The sequence below is a fragment of the Vicia villosa genome, linkage group LG3 (assembly GCF_029867415.1).
Source record: "Vicia villosa cultivar HV-30 ecotype Madison, WI linkage group LG3, Vvil1.0, whole genome shotgun sequence".
NCBI classification, from domain to species: Eukaryota; Viridiplantae; Streptophyta; class Magnoliopsida; order Fabales; family Fabaceae; genus Vicia; species Vicia villosa.
The window spans coordinates 57,819,877-57,826,937 of record NC_081182.1 but is presented as its reverse complement, the minus strand read 5'-3'; positions in this window follow the sequence as shown (position 1 = coordinate 57,826,937).

The window sequence follows — 7,061 nt, the reverse complement described above, 5'->3', positions numbered from 1 at the left end:
TGATCAATCGACTAGCCTACCTCAGGCCGAATCCAGTGTTCTCCTTATTACTTGTCCCAATCCTATCAAAAGAGGCCAACCTGGGGGCATCAGATAGAGGGAAGGGGAATTTGAACACAGAAGCATCATTCTCCAAGCGTCATCGCCCAACTTGGATAAGCTAACAAAAGGAAATAGGAATGACTGACCATACAATCAAAGAGAAGACAACCTAGATTATGGTCGCAAGGGGATCGATTGGTCGTAATCTTAAGCTTTTGACCAACATCACTATTCCTAAAGAAAGATTGGATGGGAAGGGCAATCCATGTTCCAACACTTAAGGTCCAAAAGGTGGACCTTTCAACAAACGTCGTCTGCATCTGACCATCTTCCTAGTCTAAGAGGGAGCCGATCCCCAGACCAGATCTCCTACATACACGTTGACAACCATGTATTGACCGATTGAGGTGGATTCTTACACTGAAATAGAAAGGAAGGCAACGAGTCTAGGCCTGATGATCAAAAAATGCCTCATCGAAGCATTGGAGAGAGAAATTCGACGAGACCAAAGTTCCAACGATCGTCCTCAAGCTACATCCTCGGAGCAGGCGACCATTCATACATATATCCGTAGTCAAGGGGAAGGTGGGACACCTCGACATACAAAAGCGTAAGTTAGAACCGAAACTAAAATATATCATATTTTTTATGTGATATCCAATCAAAGGTAACGGGGCTTAGAATAACGTCACACTAGGCCGACGCTACATAATAATGTGTAATTTGTTAGCGTTGCTTAAGCCCAACACTACCAAATGACGTGTAAAACTTATTTGTTTAGGGGAAACCAATTACATATAAGCACATCTTACATGTTTGTGTCGCTCAAGGCTGACACTACGACTTGTAATAGTGTAGACCAAAGAACCATGAATTAGCGTCACCATACTGTTCATTAAAGTCAACGCTAATGTTAGTGTCAACTGCATGCTACTGTTACCTTCCAACTTTGGAGCGTCCGCCCCGACACCGACACTAGGTAAATGCTAGCACCTATTAGCGTCGGTTATTAGTCAGTTGGCGAGAGCTTTTGGCTGACGTAAAATCACAATTTTCTTGTAGTGAGAATCACTTCAAAATAATAGGATCCTACTGACAAATCCAATAAAATAAAAAAGAAAAGATTTCTTCTTCAGTGAAATTCATACTCAACCTTAAATATGAGTGGATGTAAGGATGACGCACTTCGAAATAATAGGAATTTTGACCATCACAATATATATATATATATATATATATATATATATATATATATATATATATATATATATATATATATATATATATATATATATATATATATTATGATTCCTAATATATCATACGCAAATAAATAATCTCTTCTCTTCATTTAAAGAGAATTCAAGAAGTCCTTAGGATTACCAGTTGAGGAAGAATCAACCTCCAACGAATGCTCGTCATCCGTCTCTCTTTTAGTGTGTTTTAGGATTAGTGTCGTAACTGCATAGAGAATTTTTGTCCTGGATTCATTCAAATATTTTTTATCTTGCTTGTGTGTGCATACACATATATTTATTTTGCTTTTTCCTTTATTAGTATATATTTCTGTATTGGACCTTAGTGTTATTGGGATTTCTATTTGCAATGGGCTCTAGCTTAATATTCTCTTAATGTTCCATTAGATAGAATCATTGTGATAAGAACAATTGTAGTATATAGCTGAAGTTGTAAAACTGTTAATATAATAGAAAATGTATACACGCAACAGTTGAATGAAAGAATGATAGCGCACAACACTTTACACTCTATTATGGTATCAATCGCCTACGATCCACTCCATCTTCCACCAACCACATATTCATCTTCTTGATTCCCCTAAACTTTGAAAATGAAGTTCATCACTTTCTGTTATCAAGAAATCAGGCGTAAGCTTCAAAGAAGCTCCATCCATGGCTGTGTCGCCTCAAGATTCAAATTCACAGCCACAATTCACAGTGTCGCAAACCTCGCCATTCTCAAACGCATCCAACCACACAATGTTTGGACCAAAGCTCTCCATCAAACTACAGGAGAAGAACTTCCTACTATGGAATCAACAAGTTGAAGGTATAAATATCACACAGAAACTTCACTTATTCGTTGTGAATCCATAAGTTCCTACGATGTTCAAGACTGAAGAAGATCGCATAGCCAATATCCGATCTGATGAGTATGAATCTTGGATTGTCCTAGATCAAGCGCTGTTCACCTGGCTTCTTTCCACGATCTCTGAATCAGTGCTTCCTAGAGTTCTCTCGTGCAAGCTAGGGATCAAATTCAAAAATACTTCACTGCTGTCATGTGAGCTAGGGTGCATCAAATCAGAGCTGAGTTGAAGGTAACAAAGAAAGTAAATCGCTCAATCTCTGAATTCGTGCTTCGAATGTGTGCAATTTCAGATGCGCTTCCTGCACTAGCAGAATTGATTTCTGAAAGAGATCAAATAATTGCTATCTTGCAAGGGCTTCCAAAAGAATACAATCCGTTCATTATGATGGTTTATAGTAAACTCGAACCCCCTACACTTTACGAAATTGAAGCTTTACTATATGTGCAAGAAGCCCAACTTGACAAATACCATCATGAACTGTTCTTTGCTAATGCCACAACAAATTTGGGTCACTATGATGACTGTTACAATGGAAAAAACACCAGAGGTAGTTCCCAATCTCATGGAGGCAGAGGCAGCTTCAGGGGAAGGGGCCGTGGTAGAGGTCGAGCACAAGCACAATACACCACTGGGAATAGGCCAACATGTCAACTATATGGCAAATATGGCCACTCTGTCATGGATTGCTGGCATCACTATGATGAGAACTTTGAGCCAAATCAATCCAAGAATAAGATAACTACTCAAGCTGCTCAAACCAAGGATGAACAAAAGAAACATGAGCTCAACTCTACAAAAGCCTCATCTCTCTTGGCTCATTAAGATGATCTTCTAATCCCATCAAACATGGAATCCCAAGCATGGTTTACTGATTCAGGTGCTTCTCACCACCTTACTCCTAACAGTTCATTCCTTCAACAGACACAAAATTACACAGGTTCTAATACAGTTCTCATTGGCTCCATGTACCTAGTATCACTAGAAATCTTATGTATGTATCTAAGTTTGCCAAAGATAACAATGTCTTTTTTGAGTTCCACTCTGATTATTGCTTTGTCAAATCTCAGGCATTTAAGGAGGTTCAATTAGAAGGATTCCTGGATACTAGTGGGTTATATTGGTTTTTAACTCTGCCAATGGACTCTACATCCCACCCTGCTGCTAACACTATTAGTGTGTCTCCCAAAGATCAGCTCACACAATTTCCAAGTACTCGTTCTAATAAGTTTTCTCTTTGGCATAATAGACTAGGTCATACTAATGTTGTTACCCTTAAATTTGTATTGAAACAGTGTAACATTTCTTTACCAAATAAAGAGTGCATTGACTTCTGTAACTCATGTAGTGTTGGTAAATCTAACAGATTACATGCTCCTTTATCTCAAACTTCTTACACTAGTCCTTTTTAACTTATTCATGCAGACTTGTGGGGCCCTTCTCCCAATCCCTCCAGTCAAGGATACTTTTACTATATGGCTATTATTGACACTTACACTAAATATACTTGGTTGTATTTCCAAAAACAGAAATTTGAAGCCTTAGGCATCTTAAACAATTTCTAGTGTATGTTCAGACACAGTTCAAAGTCACAATCAAAGCTGTACAATCTGACTTTGGGGGTGAATTTAGACCCTTCACAAAATATTTGAATGACTTAGGTATAGTGCACAAGTTAACTTGTCCTCACACATCTCTTCAAAATAGGACTGTGGAATGAAAACATAGGAGCATAGTAGAAATGGGCTTAACCTTGCTAGCTCAATCTAATTTTCCTATTGAGTTTTGAGAGCATAACTTCACATCAGCTGCCTATCTTCTAAATAGACTGCCTACCTCCATTTACCCTAAGTTCACTTCTCCTTATCAGACTCTATTCCACCAAATGCCTGATTATCAAAGCCTTAGGACTTTTGGATGCTCTTGCTTTCCACACCTCAGACCATTCAATAAAAACAAGCTACAACTTAGAAGTTTTAAGAGTACATACTTAGGAATATCCCCCCATCACAAAGGCCACAAATCTTTGAGTAAGGAAGGAAAAATATACATATCCAAAGATATTGTGTTTAATGAATCTAAGTTTCCTTATTCTGGTGCCATTGGTACCACATTCTAAACTGATTCAATAAATACCTTTAAGTCTCTATCTGCACCTAGATTACTACACTCTCCACATACCACTGGAAATTGTTCTAATACTGTGAGCCAACAGACCACTTTTATCATTCCTCACCAACCTGTGTCACCTATTAATCATATTGGCACCCTTCCAAGACAAGTCACTATCAGTTCTAACTACACACCCATTGTTACCCAACAGTCATTGTCTGAGTCTGATCACCAACTCTTGGATATATCCAATGAACATAATGACTTTTCTTCACAGTCTGAACATGAAAACATAATGGGACAGAGCAACCCTGAACCAGTGTCTTCCCCTGCTCTTCACACCAGTCCCATAGTTTATCCTTCGTCTTAACCTTCACTATCCCCATCTATTCACAACACCATCAGTGACAAACAACCATCCTATGGTCACTAGAGGCAAGACAATTCATCTAAATTCTAAGGTATTCTTAGCACATATTGAACCTACTAAAGTAAAACAGGCTCTAGCTCAACCACACTAGTTTGAAGCCATGAAACAAGAGTATAATGCCCTTCTTACCAACAATACTTGGTCACTTACCTCTCTCCCATCCCACAGAAAAGCCATAGGCTGCAAGTGGGTTTTTAGAATCAAAGAGAACTCTGATGGCACCCTCAATAAATATAAAGCAAGACTTGTTGCAAAGGGTTTCAATCAATAGTATGGATTTGATTACCATGAGACTTTCTCACCTGTTGTCAAACCAACTGCCTTCAAAGTCCTTCTAACTCTGGCCTTAACATACAAATGGGATATTCATAAAATAGACATCAATAATGCTTTCCTAAATGGAAACCTTGAAGAGGAAGTCTACATGATACAACCTCCAGGCTTTGAAAGTGATAACAAATTTCTAGTTTGCAAGCTGAATAGGGCCTTATATGGGTTAAAACATGCACCCAGGTCATGGTATGAAAAGCTTCATAAGACACTCTTTTAGTTTGGCTTTAAAGCAAGCACATGTGATCATTCTTTATTTACTTACAACCATCAAGGTATCACTTTATATGTTTTAGTATATGTGGATGACATATTGATTACAGGTTCATCTTCTCCTCTGATCCACAAGCTAATCTCTAAGCTTCATAGTCAGTTTTCCCTCAAGAAACATGGGAAGCCTGAGTACTTTCTTGGTCTTGAAGTCAAATACCAGCCTGATTGGTCTCTCATCCTTACATAAACCAAATATATCAGAGATCTGCTAAGCAAGGTCAACATGGAAACATCCAATGGGGTTGCAGCCCCAATGTTCAGTCACTGCAAACTCAACACATTTGGAGAAGATACTATGCAAGATCCTATATTGTACAGATCAGTTGTGGGTGCTATGCAGTATATCACTCTTGCTAGACCTGACATAGCCTACTGTGTAAATAAAACATGTCAATTCATGGCTAATCCACTTGAAAACCATTGGTGTGTAGTGAAAAGGATACTCAAGAATCTTAGTGGTACTGCAACCTATGGACTCAAATTATCACCTGCTAACCAAAATCAGGAACCATCAATCAGGGCCTATAGTGATTCTGATTGGGCAACAATCAGGGCCTATAGTGATTCTGATTGGGTAAATGATCCGGATGACAGAAGATTTACTTCTGGAACTTGCATCTTCATAGGTCCAAACCTGATTTCGTGGAGCTCAAAGAAGCAAACTCTTGTGGCCAAATCAAGTGCAGAGGTAGAATACAGATCCTTATCACATACTACATCTGAGCTTCTCTGGCTGCAATCTCTTCTAGCTGGATTAAAAGTCAGATGCCTCTCTCCTATCTTCCTTTGTGACAATCTCAGTGCAGTAATTATGTCACACAACCCAATATTACATGCCAGAACAAAACATATAAAACTTGATCTCCACTTTGTCAGAGAAAGAGTCATGGTAAACAAACTTAAAATTCAACATGTTCCAGCCTCAACACAGTTAGCTGACATTATGACCAAGCCTCTTCTTAGTGCAGCCTTTCAAGATTTAAGAAGCAAGCTCAAATTTGTGCCAATTGCCACCACCTTGATCTTGAGGGGGAATATTAGTATATATTTCTGTATTGGTGTCATTGGGCTTTCTATTTGTAATGGGCTCTTGCTTAATATTTTCTTAATGTTCCATTAGATAGACTCATTGATGATAAGAGCAATTGTAATATATAATTGAAATTGTAAAACTGTTAATATAACATAAAATGTATACACACAACAGTTGAATGAATGAAGGAATGATAGTGCGGAGTACTTTACACACTATTAGCCTTAACTTATGATTATAATTTTTATCTTGATATTTAAGAATGTCTTATATAAATTAATTGTTATATAAAAATTCAACATAATAAACATAAGGAAGATTAATGAAAGAGAACTTAGTGAAAACGAATGAATTTATCATGGCCCAAAACCTCCTCTTAGGTTAACTCTAAAAAAAAAAGCCTTTGTTTATCGTCATTTGTTTGAAGTGTGATAAAGTTGGATAAATACTTTACTTTTCACAAAATATTATCTTGGGTGTCCCATTTCCAAGAAAAGAACAGAAAAGGGAACCAATTTTTGTAACATATTGTTAAACTTTTCCACATCACTCTTTCTATGGTGCTTTTTTCTTGTTCTGCTTGACTTTCGGAGTTGTTGCTTAGAGCCTTTTGATGGGGAGAGCCTATGCTTCATGTAGGTCTTTTTTTTTTTAAAGCAAGGATTCATTTGGTCATGAAATAATTAGGGGTGTGCAAAATATCTGATTTTGAGGTTCAAATTTATAATCAAATT